The following is a 26,345-nucleotide window of genomic DNA, read 5'->3' on the forward strand; positions in this document are numbered from 1 at the left end:
ATATCTTCTTCAATGGAATGTGTACTCCCAATAACCTAACTTCCACTATGTTCCTCCTCCTCACAGCTCCACCACTTCTCAACAAAGTCAAACTGAGGACTAACCACTTAGCACACGGGCCTTTAGGGAACATTGCAGATCCCAATCTTTGATCATAGCACAGAAGTACAATGTTAGATCTCGGGTCAAATGAATGATTAAACAAATTTGTGTTTAAGAAGTCTGTTAAAGCTTAAGAAGCAGGAGAGAAAGCACGAGCAAGGAAATCAGGACTGCGAAAGGTGCACCCACACACTGAGACAATGGGGATGTTCTATCAGGAACTCACCGAGGCCAGCTGGCCTGGGTCTGAAAAAGCATGGGATAAAACTGGACTCGCTGAACATAGTGGACAATGAGGACTACTGAGAACTCAAGAACAATGACAATGGGTTTTTGATCCTACTGCATGTACTGGCTTTGTGGGAGCCTAGGCAGTTTGGATGCTCACCTTACTAGATCTGGTGGAGGTGGGTGGTCCTTGGACTTCCCACAGGGCAGGGAACCCTGATTGCTCTTCGGGCTGACGAGGGAGGGGGAGTTGATTGGGGGAGGGGGAGGGAAATGGGAGGCGGTGGCGGGGAGGAGGCAGAAATCTCAAATAAATAAATAAATAAATAAATAAATAAATAAATAAATTCACTAAAATAATTTAAAAAAGTAACATCACATATTTTTAAAAAAAGAAGAAGTCTGATGCTGTCAATGGGGGAGAAAGACATGCTACCCAGGTGCCTCAAAAAGGGCAACAAACCACCTGGTGGAGCAGGATGGGTGGGGAACAGTGCCTATGCAGAGTTAGACGCAGACTGGTCTGCTGAGCACAGGATGGCCAGCTCTTCTCAAGCTGTAGTCTCTGGAAAACTGAGAAGAAAGCAAGCCAAGGGAGTTTCCGTGGGGTCTGTGCTCCACTCAATGTTTTTCCTTTATTGTGGTGTTTACTTGCTTGCTTTTTTTTTTCCTAAGACAGGAGTTCTATGTGCAATTATAGCCGGCCCCAAATGAAGATCACTCTGTCTCAGCCACCTCATTGCTGGAATTCCACACAACTACCACCAGCCTGGCTCCCCAGTGAAGTTCTGAAGATTTAGAAGTCAATTTCCCATTTTGCTGAGCTCTGAGACAGCTGTTTACCACAATTTCACTGTTAAGAAAGATGGAAAAGCAGTAGACTGGGAAACAAAGAGGAACAATCAAACCCAGAGCAGGCTGTCCCTTAAAGACCCTGCTTGTGACTGCCTGCCAACCCCACCAGCTTTCCTCTAAGGAGAGAGATTGGGTTTCTTACCTACATGTAACACCATCGTTTTTTATTGAAGCCTAAAGTGCATCATGATAAAGGCCCAGGAAGCCAGTGAGGACACTACTACCTTCACCACAGTTCCTGCCCCCCGATACTGCAGGATTTCTCATAACAAGACTTGCTGTCATCTCCAACTGTGTTTTTCTGCATTTGGAGGTTGGAAGGAAAGCAAAGAGAACACACGGTCAAACTTAACAGAGTCCAAAAGGCAATGAGCAGAATGGCGCTATGGCCACCTGCTGATGGAACTCTGAATAACTTCTCTCTCTAATCAGAGGCTCACACCTGCCAAGCAAAGACACCTCTGTGCTCAGCAAGTCAGCCAGGACATACTTAGTCAACTCCCTTAGTGGGAAGCTAAGGTGGCTAGTACCCAGAAGACCTTAAAGTCCTTCTAACTCCTGATTGCATCTGGAGAAAATTTTAAAACTCTGTTAGGTAACTAGTGAGACTTCCGCACACTCAGAGGCCTGCTAATGACCCCTCCCTCATAGTCATCTTTGAACCCCAAGTATACTATCTCTGGCAATATAATTTTAAGGAGGATAAAGTGTCACACACACCCCTCCTTCAGCTGTAAAATACAATATGGGAGTAGAGAAAGTGGAGAAAGCAGGGTTGAAGCCTATTCAGAGAAGGTTGTTTACTCCTGTTAAAGAAAGACTATCTTACAGATGTGTTTTTATTTTTCTCCAGTTCTTTTTAATCTCCACTATGCATGGATTTTTTTTCCCAAAACAATAGGATTTGAGTTCTCCTCTTGGATAGAAACACATAGTTTTCTGAACTGTCCAAAAGATTGTAAGATTACAAAGACATACTATTGCTCCCTCTCGCAAACGTCAAATGGACTGGACTTGTCAGTCACTTGGACAGGAAAATACCTCTCAGGAAGCTGTCAATTCCAGAACCACTGTGCAACTGAAGAGGTGTTACGAAGATGAGAGCAGCTAGCGCCTTAACGAGTTCTTATGTTCTCCCGAGTTCTTATGTTCTCCCAGAAGCCCCTCTTTCAGTGCAGTTGCTTACAGATTCTGACAGCTACACCCTTCCTCTTTTGTAAGTTCTAACTCAGAAAACAATGACCACTTATTTTTCTTCTTCTGGTTCCCCTTTTCACACACTGGCCAAAATCCTATGGCCACTGGCCTCCCTAGAGCCACTCAGAGACTCATGGTGCAGCCCGCCTGCTTTCTTGACTTCTAACTCAATCAAAAATCTTGACTATCTCTCTTCCATCCGCCGGCAGCTCCTGAGATTGCCAGCTTGCCTGTTGTTCTGAGTTTTTTCTCTCAAGCTCAGTTGTCCTCCAGTTTCCCTCTTAGGTGTTTTCTAAATATTTTAAGGCCACAAACCTGCAAAATGGGCCTTTTGTTCTGTGGTAGCACAAGCCTCAAACTGAGAACAGCTGAGGGATGAGGCCCAGTTGTTTGAAGAGTCCCCAGGTTGTTCTAGTTGAATCGTCATAGATCTACCACACCATGTCTGAGACAGGGAATGTTTCGATGAACAGAATCTTAATTCCTTCACAGCACTGAGGAGGGTGGAGATTTTTTTCTTGCTACATTATTGAGGGAAGATAGAAAGATGGATGAAGTTATGACTGGGACCACTGAAGTGGAAGCTTCAAACAATCCGAAGGCAATCTAAGGCTCACAGTAAACTCCATGTCACAGAGAGCATGTGGAGCGAATGGGTGCTATGCAAAAGCCCCCACAAAAGCCCGTGCTGGGAAACGTAAGAGCTCCCAGCCTTTGAGTCATTGAGCTGCTGTTCTTTCCTTTGTTCATTGTGGTGTGAGAAGGAGAGGCCCAAAACGATTTGGGGATCATCCGAGGAGTCCCTTTTCATCTTAGTCATCAAAGCAATGTCTATCAACCAAAGCTAGTCATATTAGTCAGCTTGTATGGGGGGCAGGAAGATTCCCTTTCTCTGCCTTCCAAGCTAGAATTACAGATGAGATGCCACATCACTTGGCGTTTATGTGGGTTTCTTGGGCTCTGAACCACAGTTGTCACGATTGTGTGGCAAGCACTTGAACTACAGAACTTCCCTTCAATGATTATATAGCTTCTAATCTTTGTTTCTGTTTTGGCTCCTTCTTCATCCTCGGAGGTGTACTGTTCCTTAACTAGCTCTGCTTCTGCTGTGACTGCATGTCCCCACTCAGTTCTTTGCTTCGGGACACAAAAGCCTGGAAGTCCTAGAGATGGTCACTAAACCCCAATATCAATGGCATCGCTAAACCCTAGTAGACAGTGATCTCATGAGAATAGATGCAACAGTGTCCAGGACCCTGTAGACTTGAGATGCTGCCATTACCCTCCTTTCTCGTTTGTTTTTAAAGCCCAGAATGAGTAATAACATCACTAACATGGTATCCAGGCAGAAGATAATTCACAGTTGAAACTAAGTACTGGTCTTTAATTAAAAATCTACAATAGTTCATGTAACTCCAGGATCAGGGAGTGTGGACAGCTCTGGAGAATGAAAGCCAATGGATGACAAAGGATGAGGGACACGAGTTCCATCCAAGGGGACTGTCTCCTCCATTAGTTCTTAATTTCCTTCCTAGAGATTCTGATTTGTGTTAGCATGGGACTCAAGAGGCATACATACTTTCCAAAGTTCCCATAGTGATTTTTCACATGATCCCAAGTTGAAAATTAATGCCCTAAGATATCAAGCTGCATCTTAGAATCACCTGGGCAAAGTTTTGCACTCCTGACCCCTAGCCCATACAGCACACCAATTAAATCAACTCTCAACGGTGGAACACAGGCATCAGCACTTTTAAATTCCCTTCTATTCACACTGTACTTCTGAAAGTTGAGAGCTGGTTGTTAGCAGTCATGGCCCAGGAAGAAACACCAAAAAAAAAAAAAAAAAAAAAAAAAAAAAAGACGAAATAGCCTGGGTTCCAGGCTCTGCCTTGCTTCTAACTTGTGTGCAACCTCAATTGTTTCTCTTCACTAGTATGGGTCTCAATTTTCCCCAGATATATTCCATCCCTGAAGTACAATTATCTACTAGTGCTAAAATGGTATTTTAACCCAGATAATTAGTAGATAAGTGTACCCTAATACATCCCCTCTTTTCCATCACATTCAAATCTAATAGAATAGTGTCACTACTCTGTTTGACCAACACTCAGTCAGAATATGGTCCGGGAAGTTTGGTCTGTCACACTTGTAGAAAATGCGAAGCAGGATATGGAGTCATGGAGTGACTGAGTGAGCATTTTTAGCTCATTCCCTGGGTACCAGAAATAAATGCGAACTCCCTGGAGTCTACTGATGCCAGCACCAGTTCCCTAGAGCCCGATGTATCATGTGCAAACTCCCTGGAGCCCAGTGGTGCCTACACAAACTCTCTAGAGCCCACGGCACAATGCACAAACACCCTGGCACTAATGTTCACACCACTAGTTGTGACTCGTTTAGAACAGCACACATCCAACCAGAGTCCTCTGTATTTGAGATGCCCACCCACATTCCTTATTTATTTTTAATACCAGTAGATAGGTGATGTCATTAAAATGAAAGCCAAGGAGAAAGTAATTAGCAACCAGATTCTAGTTCCATGTTAATAACCCACAATTGCATTATTTTGACTGTCAAAAGACCATGTTCAAGCCCAGCCCTCGCTATATTGCCTGACTCTGGGTAATTAGGCTTTGCTAATGAGACCCTTCATCTCCCCATCTCTACAAGAGAGACCATCCCAACTGGGTCTTAGAAGGGCATGGGTTAGATTATGTTAGATTTGACTGTATTTCATTTGAATATGATGGAGAGATAGGGAGCATTGGGTGCCTCTTTTTCTCCCAATTAGAGACAATAGGGACACAACAATTTAAGGAAGAGCACTTAGCAAGACATTATTTCTCTACCTTTTTCTCTGGGTCTCTTTTCTCTCACAGACATAATTATTCATTTTCAAAGATATAAATTATTTCCTGCTGTGGTTTAATTCTCCCACAGATGGGTCACATTGGAGATCCCAGATACTAAGTTGCTATAATCTAACACATAGGGAAGGAAGCAGGCCTTGTGGAGATGCTACCAATTAACACAAGACTTAAGAAATGGCAATAACACAATTAATGAGGAAACAATCACTGTTCTTGTTTTCAATTCTGCACGTTGGATTTTCATCAGAAGGGAGAGTGAAATTATCCAGTTTGGCAGAATCTAAGTACGAGATAAAAAATAAAAGGGACCTGATTGCGGAATAGAGTAAGAATGTTTTGACAAAGGGGTTAGGATGACCGGATGGTGTTTTCTAGTGAGATAAAACAAGTCTGTAGTACTGTAGCATGGTTCTTCATGTCTTCTTTGTTCTGGTTCTTAAGACCAGGTGTGCCTTCCAGAACAGAGAACACAGGCACATTCAACTTGAAATTAGTTCGCCTAAAACACCAGGTTGCAGGACTAAAAACATGCTCACATTGCGAAGAAGACCCATTTCTGCATGTTCATACAGGACACTGGGGAAGAATGTGTGGGAAATGAGTGCTGGAAATGGTGACACACAGGAAGGGCTCTCCCAAATCACAGAGCAGGAAGCTGCATTTCTGACCTGAACCATAAAACCAAGACTTTTTACCTTTTATTATCTTTGGTGCTAGAAATTGAACCGAGGGCCCAACATCCACTAAGCAAGTGCTCTAACAATAAAGGTCATCCCCGGCCACACAAGAACTCTTCTCATTCAAACTCACCTGTCCTCTCTACAGGTGTGCTGCTGCTACGAAAGACACATTTACAAATGAAGGAAATGTCTTAGCCCAGTTATCTGAAAGCCAGATTCCTGTGGACCCCCGAATAGCCCCAAAACAGAAATAGCAATAACAGTAGCAAGTAATACCGAGCAAGCACATCCTATGTTCCCAGCTGCCTTTGAAGTCATTTTTGGATAATGACAAATTAAATTTAACATTTGTAGTCAAGCCTATTGTTTTCGTGTCTTAAATCTTACAGATGAGACCATGGGGGTGGGGGAAAGCACAGAAATGTTAAGTGGTGCCTGGCGATAAATAACAAAGAACAATCGAAGCCAGAATTCACACACAGGCCATTGGCATTCACAGCCTGGATTCCGTGTCCACATCTACTCTTTGATATGCTAAGAGAGCCAACGACTCTGAGCCTTGGCAATAACCAACATCAATCCCTAATAAACATCTGTGCAACAGTCATAAGTTAACTTTGCTCCTTGCTAAACCCTACTCAACATCTAATTTTTTTTCTATTTTAACCATTTTTATTTACAACAATTTTATACTTTTGGAAGTATAATCACATCATCTCCATTCTTCCCTTTCCTCCATGAACCCCATCCATGTACCTCATTCCTCTCTTTCAGATTCATGGCTGGTTTTTCTCTATGTTGTAGCTATGTATAGGCATATATGTGTATCCACATATCCCTAAAAGTCATCTGCTCAGTCAGTACATGTTACCTATATGCTGACCCCTTGGAACTGAAACACCAGCTGGGAAGCTCTTCCCTGGGAAGACCATTTCTTTCACTGTCAGCGTTCCCCCTTCCCTGCAGCTCTTTTTCCAGGGTTGAGACCCATGAGCTTTGCCCTTTCCATGCAGCATGTCCATTGGTGTTAGCATTGTTAAGGTATTGTTTAGTCTGCCTTGCTAAGCAAGACGAAATGTAACTGAGACGTCGTGAGTGTAGACACTCTGATATTTGTAGGAACCACTACCTCACAGAAAACTTTCTGTTCCTCCGCATCTGGACTCAACCCTCACCAACAACTCAAAAGGGGCCTTCTCAGGACTGATGTTAGGCTTTTGCTAGTCAATCTTGGGTTCATGGCAGAAGCATTGCCAACCCAGATGAAAAAATATCTCTTAAACTATATATGTCTACACAGACTTACATCTATTATATTAATAATATAGTACCTTTTGACTTTTTCAGTCATCCTTCCTGTTACTTCACCCTCCTTTTCCTTCTGTATTTATCTCTCTCCACCCTCCCTAATTAAAGCCCTGGGTTTTGAGTTGGTTTTTTTTTTTTTCAATTTCCCCCTTCAGATCACTTTCACCTTGTTATTTCCCTCTCTATTGCTTCTGCCTCTGCAAGGTCCTATTTTACTTTCCTGGACCAAGAAAGACAAAGGAGCTTAGAAAGAACATCCCTGCAGAACTACGTGATCCAACCTGACCACAGCCCTAGCTCACCTTCCATGCGCTCCACACTCCAGCCTTACTGGTATATTTTATATTATACTGGCATATTTTAGCGCCTTTCTCTGGCCTTTGCATGGAATGCTTTTCTCACCATTCCATGGCTACTTATCTGCCACTCATTCCAGTTTCACGAATCCAAAAATTACTTCGAAGGCAGCTGGGAACATAGGATGAGCTTGGCTCAGTATTACTTGCTACTGTTATTGCTATTTCTCTTTGGGGGCTATTCTCATCCTGTGTCTGCGTGCCTAGCATGCTCTGGGATAGAACATGCAAAATAAATATTTTTGAGTACAGTCCTTGCCTATTGTATTCATGAGAATGCTGAGAAGGACAGAAACATAGGTATGATTGCACTGACTTCAGACGTTAGCACACAGGACTCAGAACAAACACTCAACCAAAAGTAAGAACTCATCTGAAGGTCTGCATGCTTAACATGGGACTTCTGAGCCCTCTTTCTCAGATCACCTGTGAAATCCAATCAGTCCAAGCCTTACTCCTCAAGTAGTGGAATAAAGTGTCTTTCTAAAGCTGAACCACTCCAAAACAAAGGCATTCTGAGATGAGAATGTGGGAGTTGCCAATCAAAGGGCCGAAACTGTCTTCTGAGGGCTTCCACTGAGCGGCATCAGAGGATGGTGGCTTTTCATAGGCTCCCAGGCACCCTTGTTAAGTGTGAACAGACAGCCTTGGCTACAGATCATTAGACACAAATGAACAGTATCTCCACAGCGACAGGCAAAAGACAAACAAATAGAGAACCTGAAGAAAACAAGTGATTTAGAAAACACAGAAAAGGGGTTAAGGTAAAAGTAAGTACATATCAGAGGGAAAAATCAAAAGTATTGACAATTCTAAAAATTCACTAAATAGCGCAGAAACTTGAAGGGAAAAGCAGTAGGAAATAAAGTCAAGTAACTCTCCTGGAAAGTAAAGTCAAAAAAAAAAAAAGAGGGCACAACTGAACAAAATAGAATAAATGAACGCATCACTACAAGATCTTCATCGTATTCATACAGTTTAAATTAAAGGAAAAAATGTAAGTTTCCTAGTGAAATCTCAGTTGTAAAAAAAACTACCAAGATATACCCAGAATAACAGATGTCAGGAGCACTGGATACTGAGAACCAGATTTTTTTTTTTTTAAGAGAAGATGCTTTTCTACCTAAAATCAACTGCTGGCTGTGAAGACAGACTTTTTAAAATATGAGATATATAAATTTTAGAACTGTTTCTTTTCTTAAACAGTTTCTATGAAAACTGCAGAAAGATATGCTCCATTAAAAGAATTCTCATTGACACCTCTGGCAGGAGCCCCTGCTCCAGAAGAGGCCACACCATCACCCAGATCCCCAGATAAGCCCCTAGCTCCCGGACCACCAACACAATCCCAGAGCCCACCCCGCCTACCCGCCATGATCCCTTTTCTCCTCATCACCCGATCCCAGCCCACACCTCAGGTGAAAGCCCCCTGATCCACCAGAGGCCACACTGGCACCCAGAACCACAGAGGACTGCCAGCTACACTTGAGGTCACAACAGCTGCTAGAACTCGAGCAGAACACCTCTGCTTCACCAGAGGCCACCCCAGGCATCATAAGTCCAGTCCCCAACCTGGGCAGGACTCCCTACTCAGCCATATACCATCCAGTCAGAAGACAAGAGACCTACAGACCTCTATGGTTAGCTAGATGCTAGCTCCATTCTCTGATCATCAGGCAAGCTTTATTTGTACAAACAAAATATCATCACCTTTCCCCTCTTCTGTCTAAAAATTAAAAAAAGAAAAGTATAACTAATGTAAAAAACTATATAAAGATAAGTATAATAACTATATACAATATATACAGGCAATAAGTCTATCAAAACAACTGACAAATTCAGAAAAAATACTCTGTATGTATCCTATCTTGGGGAGTTAAAAAAGTCATACATAATTCACTTTCTATTCTAATTTGCAGTTACAAAACTATCTTTTTATGTCTCTCAAACTTATACACTTTATATTTCTTTAGTGAACTTCTTTTCTGAATCTTGTAACAAGGAAAACTATAAAAGCTATAAAGTCTTCAACTCCATCAGAGACCTGAGAAGAAAATAATGTTTACCTGAGTAAGCAGGAAGTACAGGCAAGTGATTTTCAAAAAATGTGAAAAATAGCAGAAACAGTTGTCTGCCTGGACAGTCACCCAAGGTTCCTCTGCAACATTGGGGCATCCATCTTCAGCCTATAGGCCTAGTATATCTAACATACTTTTCTGTGAAGTAGGATATTCTGAAGGGCTATTCTATCTTGTCTTGGCAAAGTTCAGCAATCCTATCTTTGTGGTCCTGCTTGTTCAGTTTTTACAGCATACTGTCAGCAGTCAAGGCAAAAGCACTTTCCTACCTAGTGGTTAACCTTAACCACAAAGAAAGTAAACTTTGTGTGATATTTCTTCAATACCCATCATCTTCTCTGAAGTAGATTGGTGCTGCCAGGAGCAGACAAGTCTCATTGTCAAAAAAAAAGAAAAAGAAAAAATATCTATGTTATTCAAACATCTTAATGCCATATTCTGCAGATCTCTGATGTGTTTGAAAATGACCTGTCTATCTAAAACATATTGCTGTTTCACCTTGAAACAATAGCTAATATTACTACAAGTTCAATTATAGTAGGTGAATAATTGCTAATCTGCATTGCCTTAGTATCTTAAATAGTTAATAATAATAACATTCAAGGGCTAGAAATTTGTATTATATTGTTAAATGATTTGCATAGGTACCATAACTTGAACAAGGTTAGAAATGTATGGGCAGTATGTTCTAAGAAAAATAATCTAAACATTGTACCAAAATACGAAAAAAATACATGCAAATGTAAAATATTTGAAATTAGTAGTTGTTTTTTGGGGGGGTTAAAAATAGAGTCAATAGGAAATACAGCTTGCTCCAGTACTGAGGGGACTTGAGGGGTAAGTGAACAGCCACACATGAAAACAGGATCCAGCCTTCTGCTGTTTACAAAAAAGACACCTCAACTTCAAAGACAGACACTACCCCAGAGTAAAGGGTTGGGATAAGGGCTTCCCAATCAAATGGACCTAAGAAACAAGCAAGTGTAGCTATCCTAATATCTAACAAAATTTATTTCAAACTAAAATCAGTCAGAAAAGATGGAGAACGACTCTTTTTACTCATAACAGGAATAATTCATCAAGATGAAGTCTCAATACTGAACACCTATGCCCCTAATACAAGAGCACCCACATATGTAAAAGAAACATTACTAAAACTTAAATCGCACATCAAACCCCACACATTAATAGTAGGAGATTTCAACACTTCTCTCTTGCCAATGGACAGGTCAACCAGACAGAAACTGAACAGAGAAATAAAAGAACTAACAAATGGATTTAACAGACATCTACAGAACATTCCACCCAAACAGAAAAGAATATACCTTCTCAGCACCTCATGGAACCTTCTCTAAAATTGATCACATACTCGGTAACAAAGCAAACATCCACAGATACAAAAAAAAAAAAATTGGAGTAACCCCTTGTGTCTTATCAGATCGCCAGGGATTAAAGTTAGAATTCAACAACAATACTACTCTCAGAAAGACTACAAAGTCATGGAAATTGAACAGTCAACTACTGAACTACTGGGTCAAGGACAAAATAAAGAAAGAAATTAAAGTCTTCCTTGAATTCAATGAAAATGAAGGCACAACATATCCAAACCTATGGGACACTATGAAAGCAGTGTTAAGAGGAAAATTCATAGCGCTAAGTGGCCACATAAAGAAAATGGAGACATCTCACAGATAGACTTTAAATGGCTGAAAGACACTTAAAGAAATGATCAACATTCTTAGTCATCAAAGAAATGCAAATCAAAACAACTGTGAGATTCTATCTTACACCTGTAAAAATGACCAAGATCAAAAATACTGATGACAACTTATGCTGAAGAGGTTGTGGGATAAAGGGAATACTCCTCCACTGCTGGTGGGAATGCAAGCTGGTACAGCCACTTTGGATTTTGGTATGGTGATTTCTCAGAAAATTAGGAAACAATCTTCCTCAAGATCCAGCAATACCACTTTTGGGTATATACCCAAAGGATGATCAATCTTACCACAAGGACATGTACTCAACTATGGTCATAACAGCATTGTTTGTCATAGCCAGAATCTAGAAACAACCTAAATGCTCCTTGATCAAAGAATGAATAAGGAAAATGTGATACATTTGCACAATGGAATACTACATAGCAGAAAAATAATGACATCTTGAAATTTGCGGCAAATGAATGGATCTAGAAAACATGTTAATGAGTGAGGTAACCCAGACCCAGAAAGGCAAATATCATATGTACTCATTCAAAATAGCCTATAATTCACAATCCCAGAGATTGTAAACAACAAAGAGAACCCTAAGAGAGATATACATGGATCTAATGTACATGAGAAGTAGAAAAAGACAAAATCTCCTGAGTAAATTGGGAGCATGAAGACCCTGGGAGAGGACAGAAGGAGAGGGAAGAGAAAAGGAGGGAGCAGAGAAAAATATATAGCTCAATAAAAACAATTTCAAAATAATAATAATAATAATTTTCTTGGCTTGTTGCCACATGACCAAAAGGTTTTTTTTTAAACTTTGCTATGGGCATAATGTTTTTCATGAAATTATGAGGACTCCAATACATTTCTAGTCAACAGTTGATCAATTTCTTCATTATCTTGTTCTAGAGGTCCTGCCAAACCTGTATGGAATCAAATATGTGTTATGTATATGGAATGATTCCTATTCCTGATTATTTCTTGTAACTGAGTAAATAATAAAGCCAGTTCTGTATCATCTGTTATAAATTCAGCTGTTTAAATATGCAAATCAACTCTGTATGTTGCAAATCCATAACTATGTTGAGAGATTCCCTAAAATCCAGGAGTACCATGATAATAGCATATAATTCGGACTTCTGTACAGAATCATAAGGGCTTAGATCTACTTTACTTAAATTTTCTGATTTGTAACCAGCCTTTCCTGATTTATTTGCATCAGTACAGAATGTAGGGGCTCCAGATATTGATGTTTCCCATACAAGGTGAGTAAGGATCCAGTTAGTTCTTTTTATTATAGGTTGAATTCTCTAGCTTTGTGAATATTTGTTGTTAAGCTCTCCCAAAAGAATTACTGTAAGCTCTTTGACAGGATTCACTTTTTGCCCATAATTTGTTAATTTTATCATTATAGAAGGTACTACAATTTCTGCTGGGTCTATTCCTGCTAATTTTCCTTTTAGAATTAACTCAGAGAACTTTTTCACGTAAGTTTTTGATTTTTTACTTGATTTATGTGGTAAAAAAGATCCATTCTAAGATAACATCTTCAATTTTCATTAAAATTCCTTTAGGATAATGATTAGTGCATAATATGACTCTAATATATTTAAGATTAGGATCCACATGATCCACATGTGTTTTCTGTAATTTCTCTTTCACCAAAGCAAACTCTCTTTCAGCTTCAATTGATAATTCCCTGGGACTATTTAAATCCTTGTAACCATCATCTAAGATTTTGTTTATGTTCATCAGGTTTTATCCCAATAGTGGGCTGTAGGTTGGGAATGTGTCCTAGCAATCTTTGAAAGTCATTAAGAATCTGCCATCAATCTTTCCTAATTTTCACCCTTTGGGGACTAATTTTTTGTAAACCTATTTTATAGCCAAAGTGATTAATAGACTCTCCTCTTCATATTTTTTCAGGAACAATTTGTCATCCCCCAACAAGGCAATTTTTTTTACCTCTTCAAACTTTCTAAATTTGAATCAATTTGTAAGATGTCATTCATGTAATGATAAACTATAGATTGAGGAAATTTATGTTTTAAATTACATATTATTTCCAATGGCTCAATTTCAAAATATTGGCATAAGATAGGGCCATTTAACATTCCCTGTGAGAAAATCTTCCATTATTCTTCCATAATTGTAAAGGGCTAGAATTATTATAAATAGGCACTATGAAGGCAAATTTTTCTCTGTCTTTTTCTTCTAAAGGTATAGTGAAGAAACAATCTTTTAAAATCAATAACTATAAGAAACCATCCTTTAGGTAATAGAGAAGGCAAAGGAATGCCAGACTGTAGAGATCCCATTGGCTGAATCACCTTATTAACAGCTCTTAGATCTGTTACCACTATCCATTTTCCAGATTTCTTTAATAACAAATGCAGAAAAATTTCAAGGGCTGGTTGATTCTTCAATATGCTGAGGATTTAACTGCTCCTGTACCAACTATTCTAAGGCCTGCAGTTTCTCTGTTGTTAAAAGATATTGTACAACCCATATAGGCTTGTCTGTCAACCATTTTAAAGGTAGGGCTGTTGATGCCTTTGAAATATCAGCAGCTGTTGCGCCCTGTTCTTGTACTGAATGGTCAGTGACTGTCCTTTATATTACCTTCTAATATTTTTCCCAGAAACATACATTAAATTATGGTTTGTTTCTGAGATTGGAAGAATGTTAATCTGAGTATTACATTGCTATAATAAATCATATCCCCATAAGTTCATCTCTACGTTAACCGCATATGGCTCTAATTTTCCTTCTGGCCCTATACATTCAACCCATCTCACGCTCTTTTAGTTATGATAAAGTTCCAGTCCCTAAAAGTTGAATATTTACCTCCTGAAGAGGCCAATTTGAATGTCAAGGTTCAAGTGCAATTATTGTGACATCCACACCTGTGTCTACAAGACCTTCTATGACAACATAAAATTATTTATATTTTTAATTTTGGTCTTTGTTCATTAATAGTTTGCCAAAATATTTGCTTTGTTGTTTCTCCTGAATTTTTTCTTTTCTCCTCTATAACTTTTCTATCATCCTAAGCAATATGGCTTCTTTTATAGGCATTAGGTTCTTAAATTGCTCTGGGGAAGAGTTTCTTCCATGGTTACAGACAATGACTGAACTAAATTTGGCATGTCCCTTGTTTACCTACATTCATTGATCCAGTGCCTACCTTTGCCACATCTTCTCCATAATCCAGAAGGGAGGGAGGGGAGTTCTGTTTGAATTATGCTCAGATAAAACATTGTTTCTAAGAATGTCCTGTTGACAATCCCTTATTAGGTGACCATGTTTGCCACAACTGATATACTTGACATTTTGATTTTTCTTCAACCCTTTGAAGATCACCTCTTCTATCCATGCATCATCATAGTCATGAGATGAGATTCAATATTGATCGTGTCTCAGATTCATTTTTCCAAGGGTTTTGATCTTGCTTTTAATGGACTAATTACCCTTTTTGAATTGTGTGCATTAGAGTTTCCAAAAGCCAGAGATTTAATTATTATTTGTCTAGCTTCTGAATCTGGTATCATTCTATTTACTGCTGAAGTCAGTCTTTGTAAGAAATCCATGAAGGTTTTCCTTTGGGCCCTGTGTAACTCTAATAAATGACTTAATTTTATTTCCTATTTTTCCAATTCTGTCCCAAGCATTCAAAGCTGCTATGCAGCATAAATCTAGGATGTGGTCATCATATAGAGATTGCCTTTATACATCAGCATAAACTACCTCTGTCCAAGAAGTTGGTCTTGGGAGATTTCTTCTAGCCCTACTTCATTGTTCAGTGGTATTAGTCTCTTCTTTCCACCGGGTTGTACATTGTGATTGAGTACCAGACTCCAAGACCACTTTAACCAAGTCTCTTCAGTCTCTAGAGATAATTCTATTAACAAAAGGTCAATGCATGCATGGCAGATGAGACTGTTGCTTCCTTGAATCTCCTTAAATCTAACATTTCCACAGGAGTCCATTTAACTCTTGCACAGACTTGGGGATATCTGTCACTTGAAAGTTGCTCAAGGTGACTGGATAAATTAAAGTTGGTTGTTTGATAACCTTAGGCTGTTCCTCTCTAACCTTATAATGCAGTGCTGAATTTGGTTCTTCATTAAATTCTTTTGTCTGAATCTGAATATTACTATGATCTGTTTTATTAAGTTTTTCTAAAACTTGTATCTTAGCACTCATATTAACCAACATTTTTAGTGATAAAAATAAAATAATAAAATTGATAATGTTTATAATGACATTACATAAGTCCCATCTATATTAGTCATCCTTTCATTTAATTGCTCCATTTTTAAACTGTCCAGCACATTATCATACAAAGACCTATTTTGGGGACCCTTTTCCTCCTACTGGGTTGCCTCATCCAGCCTTAATATGAGGGGATGTTCCTAGTATTTTAAGATTATATGCCATGTTTGGTAGATATCCCTGGGAGACTTGCCCTTTTCTGAAGGAAAAGGAGAAGGAGTCAATCTGGGGGAGAGGGAAGGGGAGGAGAGGGACCAGGAGAGGAGGGAAGGGAAACTGCAGTCAGGGTGTAATATATAAGAGAATAAATTTTTTAAAAAGAATTTTCATCTGCCAAGAGAAAAGAAAGCAAATGGTAAGATAAATGAAAGATCCAAGACAAGATAAAGATGGTGAAGTGAGGTGTAAAGATAGCAATGAATGACTTGAACCAAGCAGCCAGTGTTCTCTAGAAGCTAAAAGAGAGGGACCTTTTGGGGCAGTGCCTACTAAAAATTACCTGAAATATAATCTGATAAGCTTGTGTGCTAACTGAATTTACAACGTTTACATTTTCAAAGGCATTAAAAGATAAGGAAGGTAAGAAACTCATAGCTTAAAACAAAAAAAAATAGAAGCAAATGAAAACCAAGAAATGGAAGAGTAGAAGGATGGAGCCAGAGAGAGAGAGAGAGAGAGAGAGAGAGAGAGAGAGAGAGAGAGAGAGAGAATGAATTAATGTGAATTAATGTCCCTAGGGAAAGAAAAATGTGTGACATAAATCTTAATCACATGACTTATTTAAAGCTAAAGTTACCAAGCATACAAGTAATGAGTGAGTAAAGAAGTTTTATAAAGTAAAACTTGGGCTGGGGTAGTGGCTCAGGAAATACTTTGAAAATTTTCTAAGCCTTGTAGTATTTAAATATTCATCTACATCATTTATTACCATTAAATGATTCAGCATTTAGTGATGCACAATAGCTATTAATCAATTATTTTTTATTTTAAGTAACATTTTAGAGAATAGCATTGTAAGTAACATTATAGAGAGTGTTTATTCTTTCCCATCTCTACAACAGTATGCCTGACAGGACTGGTCTAGTGGCTTCATATGAACATCATTTTGTCTAGCTTTGGCTTTCTCAGAACGATTGTCTACTCAATAAAGGCTTTTAGGTACCAGTTTTCACTATGAAATAATGTCCATGTACAGATGGGACAGATCTTGAATGAGCAAGGCTCTACTAATGTTACCTGCATTGGGGAGCTACGCACTGAATAACAGGTACACTAAAGAAAAAGAAGAGAAAGGGAAAAAAAGAAAAATATGAGAGAAGAGGGGAAGACGGGGGAGTAGAGAGTAGAAAGGAAAATATTCCTCTGTGAAAAAAGTCAGACACAAAAAGTGTAAATCCTGTGTGATTAGAAAGAAATATCCAGGACAGGTAAGTCCATAGACTTACAGATAGTCAGCAGATAGAATTCTTTGGAGGTGAGGTAAATATTTTAGAGTCATGTGGAGGTAGTGACTGCATGTCATCTTGAATGCACCAAGTGCCACTGAGTTACTCAGTTAAACTGGCTAACATTCTTTGTTATCTCAACCTTTAAGTTTCTGAAAAGAGTAACTCAAACAAGGAATCAAGCCTATTCTCACTTGTCATGTATTGGTTATTATTTCTCATGGGAACATGGGCATTGAGAAAAAGACTAAAACATACCCATGTAGGAAAGAAAATGATGTTGAGGAAGAAAATTGCTAAAAAGAAACATGTGTGTGTGGTGTGGGGTGGGGGGGGGGAGTGGAGTGTGTCTGAGTGTGTGTGTGTGTGTGTGTGGTGTGTGTGAGTGTGTGAGTGTGTGTGTGTGAGTGTGTGAGTGTGTGTGTGAAGTGACAGCTACAAAGAAAGCATTGTATTGGTTTCTTCACCGCAGAAACCTATATTTTAATCAAGAATGCTTTGCATATGAGGGAAAAGGAACACACTTGTCAGTCCTTGACCTTGGAAACTACCAAACAATCAAAAACTAGAAGCTTCTAAACCAGAACTATCTATAAACTAGAACCTTCTAAAAAAGACTGCTTTCTGGTCATGGTCTTCAACATTAAACAGTTTCAATGGGAAGAAATATATTAACCTCAAAGACAAAAGAGCAAACATAAAGTACAGGTTTGCCATGTTTGGATGCACTTTGTTCAAAAAGAGAATTTCACTTAGAGAATGAAGCAGGCAACCTGATAAATTCTCATGAACTCAATCTCATTACAGTCATTACTTCAAAGCAGCAATATAAGGCCAACAATACTGCATTTCTTTTTAGACTGCACTTATCAGTTCCAGATATTAAAATCATTATTTGAAGCTGCTATAGCCCGCAGGCAAAATGTAATAGCCTAGTAGCTACATAAAGCTTTATGAAACAAAACAGAGAAGAGTAAACTGACATATCACTTGCCCTTCCAGGTCAACGGGCTGATCATCAGGCAGGAAATGCACCCCAACGGGAGAAGCATTCACGTTTCTATAATGCAGAGTTACTCCTGCACCGAAAAATCTTGGTGAGAGGAAACTCGGTGTATTTCTCACCCCAGACAATTTCTGAGTGCTACTCTGATGTTGACGTTTCTGATGCACAGAAATTAAACAAAAAAAAAATATATACTTCCACAATATAATAAATGCTTGGGGGTAATTATTCTACAGAAATAAAGTGCATGATATTCTAGATAATATTAAAAGCAATGCAATTACAGTTATGGTAATTAATATAGTTCTAACGTGATAGCAATCATAGGTCAAGAGTTGAAAACATAAGGCCTGGCGATGGTGGCACACGCCTTTAATCCCAGCACTCGGGAGGCAGAGGCAGGCGGATCTCTGTGAGTTCGAGACCAGCCTGGTCTACAGAGCTAGTTCCAGGACAGGCTCCAAAGCCACAGAGAAACCCTGTCTCGAAAAACCAAAAAAAAAAAAAAAAAAAAAGAGTTGAAAACATAAAGTAGACATCTCGGACAGCGCTTCTACAGTCAAGGGAGTTGGGTCTTGACAGGGCTAGGGCATACCCCTCAGACCCAGCTGCTCCGAGGACAGTGACAGGTGTGGCTTAGAAAATCCATGTTTCTTATTTCATTAATGCTCTTATCTCCCTGCAGCCAAACTGTTCTTCCCTCAGGAAGCCAGCATAATTCTTAGCTATCTGGGCAAATGAGAGGGGAATGTAACAGGGTAAGTTCATTCCACCGTTATTCTCAAGCCTCGGTTTCACTCCTGTTTTATTAGCGGCCCGGGCTTACGTCATACATTAAGTAGAATCCATAGGTGAAGGCAGATAACTAAATAATCTCTTCATGCAGAGTTCCAGCCTCTTATAAAATCATGGGGAGCCCACCAAGCCCCGTGGCTGTTCTGGTCCTGTTACTTGCCTTTGTACTTCAGATATGTAACCCTGCACTTTACTTTCTGAAGTGTGTAGCAGGATGTGGTGCAATTTAATTAGACTATTTGGATGGTTCATTTACTGGGCTATCTATGACCTGAGTCCGTAGTAGCCAGAGAAATGAGAAAGATGTGATGGATAACAGAAAAGTCTGAAGAAAAACATCTTGATAACCTCGTGATGCAAGGTTAACATGCCTGTTAAAGAGAAGACCATCACAGAGTCATTAAAGGTACAGCACTGTTATTTCTATGAACAAAAAAAAAAAAAAAAGCTCCATGACCACAAAATGTTAAAACATTGGAAAACTTAAAAACCAGTGCGTATACAGGAAAATGGCAATAGCATTGATAATCAAGATTATTATGGGGAGATGAGATTATTTTATATTTTTAATTTTCTCCAAATAAATATATATTGCCTTAATAGTAAAAAAAAACAATAGTAATTTGGTCCTTTTTCTATTTTTAGTTTTTGAGAATTTTATACAATGTATTTGATCATATTCTTTGACCTTCCTCACTTCCCTACCTATCCAATGTCAAATTCCTTATCTCTCTGAAAAAGAAAACCAAATAAACAAAAAAGAGCACACACCAAAAATCAGGAGTCAAATTTGTGTTGATGAACTACTCCTGAGAGTGGGACCCATTTTGGAGTGTGGTTATTAAACCTAATTGTCACTTCATCTAACAGAATAGCTTTTCCCTCTCCTAGCAGCTATCAGTTGCAAACAGCTTCTTGGATAAGGGTAGTTCTGTGTGTCCACTTCCCCCTTTCTATGCTGGGGTCTTGTCTGGCTTGAAGTTGTGCAGATCTTCCGCCTGTGATAACACATATGTGTGTGCAGCAGTCCTGCTGAGTCTGGAAAGCGTTGTTTCCTTGAAGTCATGCTACATCTCTGTCTCATAATCTTTCTGCCTCTAGTCAAATAGATCCCTGATCTTTGAGGAATGTGATAAAGACATCTAATTTAAGGCTGAGGGTCCCAAAGTCTCTCACTCTCTGTGAATTGCCCAACTGTGGGTCTGTATGTTAATTCCCATCTATTGGAAGAGGAAACTTCTCTGATGAGTAGTGAGTGATACACTCATTTATGTGTATGGCAAAAATGTCATTAGTAGTCATTTTATTGCTACTCTCATTAAGCAGAATTATAGTAGCAGGTTTTCTTCTAGAGTTTATGACCTATCTAGTCTCAAGTTCTTGGCCTTATTAGCAATGTCAGGAATGGATTCCAGCTCATGGGCCTTAAAACACATGTTATAAAGTGGTTGGTTATTCCCATAACATTCATGCTATTACTGCAGCTCTTGGCATAGCTTGGAGACAAGATAGCTATGGTAGCATGAAGAGAGTTCATAGTTGGGTGACCGTGGTGATTAATTTTTCTTCTCTAATAGTGCCTATAACACCTATCAGCAGAATGAATGCCAGCCAATAGGGGTAAAGCTTCTAGTTGAGAACCAATTCAACATGTTCTGTGTTGTAGCTATATGATGTCTTCAGCAATAGGATCCTACCAGCAGGTTGTAGAGGTTAAACTATAGCTGCAACAATAATCTGCAATTGAGGATTCTATGGGACCCCTTCAGCCAATAACTCAAAAAATGCAGCCCCTTTCTGGGGGTTTCCATGTGGGAGCATATGCTGTCCTGTTGTGATATTGTCTTCTGCAATATATGGTAATTCCACTTAAAATCCTTTTATATGTGTATATATTTATATGTGTGTGGTCATTTGAATGAGAAAGGCTCACCTGTTTTAATACTTCAACACAGGTTGGTAAAACTGTTTGGGAAGGATTAATAGATGTGGGTTCATTGGAGTAAGTATATCACTAGGGGAAGGGTTTCAAAAGACTCAGTGCCATTCTCTTGCTTAGAGTTTGAGGTGTGAGTGCTCCACTGTTCCTGCTGCCCGCCATGGCCTCTAGCCCCTCTGGAACCAAAAGATAATGAAATGCTTTTTTTTAATAAGTTGTTTAGGTCATGGTGTTTTATCACAGCAGTAGAAAAGTACCTAATGTAATATGTATCTATATTTATGTATATATATTTTTAATTACCCCAAAAATACATGGTATCTTAATAAGAAGAAAAAAATCAATAATTTTTGTTTTTAATTTTAAAAATTAATAACATGTTCTACTGAGCTGGAATTTCTATTTCTTTACATGTCAAGTCCGCAGGTGTTTATACTCCTTGTCCCAATGTTTTATTTTTTTGTTAAAATTTCCTTTATAAAATGGTTCTGCTGATTTTCAATGGAAGACTTTGAGGCTATTATTCTGTTTCCAATTATTTCTTGAGTTTCCTAGGTAGAGAATGCCATATAAACATTCTGAGTGTCATGCCGCTACCCTTCCTACTTGTAAAGAAGCCTGCTTCTGTTCTTTAACCACTATTCTTTCCTTCCTCTCACATGTATAAACCCCAGTCCCACTGCGGTTTGTTTAAAGCCCTTATTCACAGCAATTCTATAGTCCCCAAAGTCGTAAAGACAGAGAGTGGAGATGTCACATGGCTTCACACGTAGCATCCCTGAGTACATGGGCGGGAAGAGAATGCCCACTGAAGACATTGGGAGCGAGAGGAGAAAGGGAGTGTGTTTAAAAAGCTGTGCTTTGTTGTTCTTTCAAAGCTTCCACTTACAGTGTTCTTGAAATGAATTACACTTTTTCTTTTCAGGGCACTGCTTCTGTGAATTTTTGCCTAATAAATGATATAAAAAAATCATTGTGTTTAAGGTTCCAGTCATGACAAATGAAGAAAACAGAACATTGAGCCCATTAATGACATTAAAATAAAATAAAATAAAAAACACCTGAATGTTTGTTTTGTTGGTTGCTTGGTTGCCTGGTTTGGGTTTTCTTTGTTTCAGAGATAAGGTTTCACTCCATAGCCATTGCTAACCAACGTCAGTTCACCAGTTCAAGTTAGCCTCAAAATTAGTAACGCTTCCTACCTCAGTTTTCCAAGTTCTGAAATTATAGGTGTGAGCTAGCATTATCCGATATTGGTACTGTTGATAGACTTGTAAGACAAAATCTTGGACTCAACCCCAACAAGGTTAGGCCAGGCCAACCATCCCAATTTGCCAACTAAACACATGAGTATGGTGAAAAGCAAAGATAGGAGATTTAATGAATGTGACACGTTAAGGAGAGGACCCGATACTGAAGTTCAGTTGCCCAACTTCTTCTTTAGGGTACTATTATGAGGGGTAAGTCTAGAGGAAGAAAGCACTGGGGTGGGGGAGGGGCCCCATACATGAGTAAGCAGTCATTGTCTAGCTGATCATTGTCTCATTTGTGGTTCTTAAAGACAGTTTATTGCTTGCAGGGACAATCTAGTGCCCATGAAATGATAACTCCTGCTTCGCAGTGCAGCCTCACCATCTAAAATAATTCTCCACATTTGTGGACTTGTCTAACTTAGAATCCTTGGTGACCATATGTTTAGGTTAATGAATGTTACCTTTATGCCTTCGGCCTTTAAAAGAGATACAGATAAATATCTCCAGTCTATAGATGGGTGCAGGACTAGAGAGAAGGCTCAGTTGGGTAAATGCATGTTTCAAACAAGCATGAGGACCTGAGTTAGAATCCCCAGAACCCATATAATGCCAGGCATGGCAGTGTGCATCAGCAATCACAGTGCTTCTGTGGCAAAATGGAAGGCAGAAAGAGAAGAATGTCTGGAAGTTTGAGGACCAGCTAGCCTGGCGGGAGCAGCAAGGAATAACAGAGACCCTATCTCAAGATGGAAGGTGAGAAAATTGCAAAAAGCCACAACCAATCAAAATGCAGAACTCCAGTGGATATATTAAAAAAACACTCTTGTATCTAAGACTCAGGGTGCATAAAGAAAAATGTTTGCAGAAGAGGAAACAGGAAAGATTGTAAGGGCAAGAGAACCAGGAAATCTGTTGTGAGGCTGCATCTCCTATAATGTCAGAAGCTACACTCACAGATATGTAGTTCTGAGAGAAGGCCCAAAAGGACACAATACTCCACAAAGAACTATGGGCAAGCAAGGAATGCGAAAAGTGGAAGAAATAGTCTTCCCTGGGGAAGAGCATACCAATTGGTTATCCAATACCAAATGGCCAGTCCTGAACAATTGCATATAAGTAACATTATACAATTGAGCATGTTATATTTAGGAATATCTATGTATACACATCCAGTTATAGGCAACAACAGCACTTGATGGAAAAAAGAGGCAACGAAGTTAAAAAGAGCAAGGGGAGATATTTAGAAGGGTTTGGAGAGAGGAATGGGAGGGGTAAATTCTAATCTCAAAAGTAAAAGAATAAAAAAGATGTAAGGTGAGGACCAGGACCCAAGACTCTCATCCGACCACAATACATGCATACCACAGTGTGTGCCAACCTCTTCACACACACACACACACACACACACACACACGAATAACACCCATATGCAGAGACAAATAGTCTAATCCAAAGAAAAGGAAATGTGGAAAACTGGAGGTAGAGATGCCAGGATTTTATCCTGCTTTTAGTTACCTCATAGCCCACGTGAAGAATCAGTGTTTCTTCAGCAAAAGCATTTCCCCCATAACTGTATAAAGACCAACCAACTGTATCTGTAGAACATGCTAAAGGCATTCACAGGCACAGGTGCTCAATGTAGTAGTTGTAGTAGAAATGAGCACAGGAGTCACAAAATTCAGGCCTCTTCCCTGAAAAGATGTCCAAAGTCCATCAAACTGAACATTAGCGTCCAGGTGGAAGGGTTTCACCCCAGATCCAAATGCCCACACGTAACAAGTCACTTCGTTGTCAAACATTAACTTGTGTCAGATCCCAGTCCTGAGAGGGATGACCCACAGTCAGGGTCATTCAAGGAGAGATCAAGCTTGAATGGCACTTGACATTTGGTAAATAAAAATCTCTAGACTGGACTCCATACAGGGCTAGGCTTACACCTAATCAGTAATTATTTAGAATGCTTTGAGAACATAGTTAAAATACATTCTATACCAAATATAAATATATAAGAGAAACCCATATCTCTGAGGGCTTTCAGTTATCTAACTTGTCCTCCTTACTTTAGAAGATGATTCTACCAATGGCACTTTTGTTTTTTAGCATTAGAAACCTTCGTCAAACTGAACTTTCAGGTAGAAACTAGATTTATTTAATACTCTATATGGATATAACTTAGTTAATCAGACAATAAATATTTACTCTGTGCCAGATGTTATTCTGTTGTACTCAGGACTCAGAAGTGTACGCAATGGGAAAAGAGCTCAGAGTTCATGCCTGGCTTGGAGGTGTATATGAGCTAACAGAGCAAGGAAAAGTGTTCCGGGGCTCCAGCATGAGCTAACAATCGCTTGGCACGTGCATGCAAGTGCTGGTTCCCCTGGTCTCCATCCCTCTAGAGTCTCACTCTGTAGGCTTCCAGGAAGGAAATTGGAATGGTTGAAAAGTAATCCAATGTAATTAAAGGTGATTCTGACTGCACTGAAGAAAAACTGTTCCAGAAGTTTCCCAGGACATGGTTTACAGACTACATGCCTGGACAGTTTCTCTAGGGGCTAGATTTTCTGTTCTGATTCTCAGATGGAGAGCAATTACCATTCTTGTTGCATGTACCTCATGAATTAGAAACTGAAATGTACCAAGTTTAAAAGAGAAGCATTTGTTGAGCACAAGCTGTAATCAAAAGCAAAGGGCTAGATTCCTAGAGGAGTCTAAACCACTTTTTTAATCAGAAGGGAATTTCGTCATTTGCCCCTTCCCTTTCTTCCTTCCAACCTCCCCCATAATCCCTCTTCTGCTCCCCATCAAATCATGGCTTTCTTTATTTGTTATTGTTGCAGATATGAGTACAAGGCTAAATATTTCAATGCAGCCTGCTCAGTCGTTTGGTGTTACCTGTATGTGTATGATTTCAGCGCTGACCACTTGGTTTTGGGTCCCCAATTAGGATGCTCATCCCAGGGGAAGATTGTTCCTCCCATTGTTAGGGTTCTTACTCACCCATATTTTCTTGCCTAGGGTTGGGGCCTCATGGTATTTTCCCCTTCCATCTTCACATGTATGTTGGTTTCATACATTTTCAGGTTTTGTTTAGGAGTCCATGTTGGTGAGACTTTATGGGAGAAACTTCCCCATCATTTATAAGTGACACCCTCTCACAGCAATTTCCTGACCCTCTGACTCTTAGAAGCTTTCCACTCTGTCTTCCATGGTGTCGCCTTAGCCTCAAGGTTCTGTTGTAGACATTCAACTGGGACTGGGCACCGGGTGTTTGGTTGGTCTCTGCATTTATACTAGCTGCGGTTTTCTGTAATCGTCTCCATCTGCTGCAAAGATGACTTTCTTTAATGAGAGGTGAGGGCTACACTCACCTGTGTGTATAAGCATTTACATTTAGAATGAAGTTAGGAATTATGCTGATCCAGGAAATGGTGCTAGTAGGTTATTCTCTAAACTACATGACCTCATTAGCCCCAGGTATTTGGCTAGGTTTCCAAAGCAGATATGATTTCCCTCCTACGGAGCGGGCGCTGAGTCCAATTAGAGAGCTGTGGTTACCACAAAGGTCTAAGTAAGTGTCGCTACTGCATCCTTAGGAATATCCATGGTCCTTGTGATTCATAGGCATCACAGTAGAGTAAGACTATTGGTGGCTTCTCTCCCTTGGCAGCTTGTGTAGCACTTTCTGGTACTATTAAAGCTAGTCCTCAGCGGTGAGGTGTTCATATCAGATCCAGCTCAGAACCTCCAGGTCCTATGTCTGAAGTGCGTGGTATCTTCAGTCATAGGAATTTACCTTCCACCTCTGGAAAACAACCAAAGACAACAGCAATAGCTTCTATTGTTTGGAGAGTCTCTTGGACGCCCCTAATCAACATCTGAAAAGGGATGTCATGTTGGGGTTTTACTAGCTAGTCTACGGTTCTTGGTGGGAGCATTGCTAACCCAAATGAGACAACTTTATTTAAATTATATGTGTATATGTACATGTATATGCGTAGGTATACACAGACTTATATGTATTTCATTTAATTATGGGTCAATAAGTAATGGTATAATTCCTTATGGCTTTTTCAGACATCCTCAGTGCTATGTTCTCCTCCTCTCTCCTTTTCTTCTGAATTGACCTCCCTCCTCTGTTGCCAATTAAAGCCCTCCCCATTTTTCCCATTTCCTCCTACAAAAATAATCAACACTAAACTTATGAGGACCTGTCAGTTGCTATTCAGAGGAGGTCTCAGAATGTTTA

At 39.5% G+C, this 26,345-nt stretch overlaps 1 long non-coding RNA gene across 6 annotated transcripts in view; it reads right to left on the reverse strand.

The window, feature by feature from the left end:
- Positions 1-23,822, reverse strand: part of LOC126512511 (uncharacterized) — a 189,114-nt gene extending 165,292 nt beyond the window's left edge. For all 6 annotated transcript variants that reach the window (XR_007595066.1, XR_007595069.1, XR_007595067.1 and 3 more), the window contains exon 1: positions 23,615-23,822. This is a non-coding gene — a long non-coding RNA (uncharacterized lncRNA). The remainder of the gene's footprint in view (positions 1-23,614) is intronic.
- Positions 23,823-26,345: the final 2,523 nt, after the last annotated feature.

This window comes from Alexandromys fortis, unplaced genomic scaffold, assembly GCF_014885135.2.
Source record: "Alexandromys fortis isolate MF-2015 unplaced genomic scaffold, M_Fortis_MF-2015_v1.1 scaffold_10, whole genome shotgun sequence".
Lineage (NCBI taxonomy): Eukaryota > Metazoa > Chordata > Mammalia > Rodentia > Cricetidae > Alexandromys > Alexandromys fortis.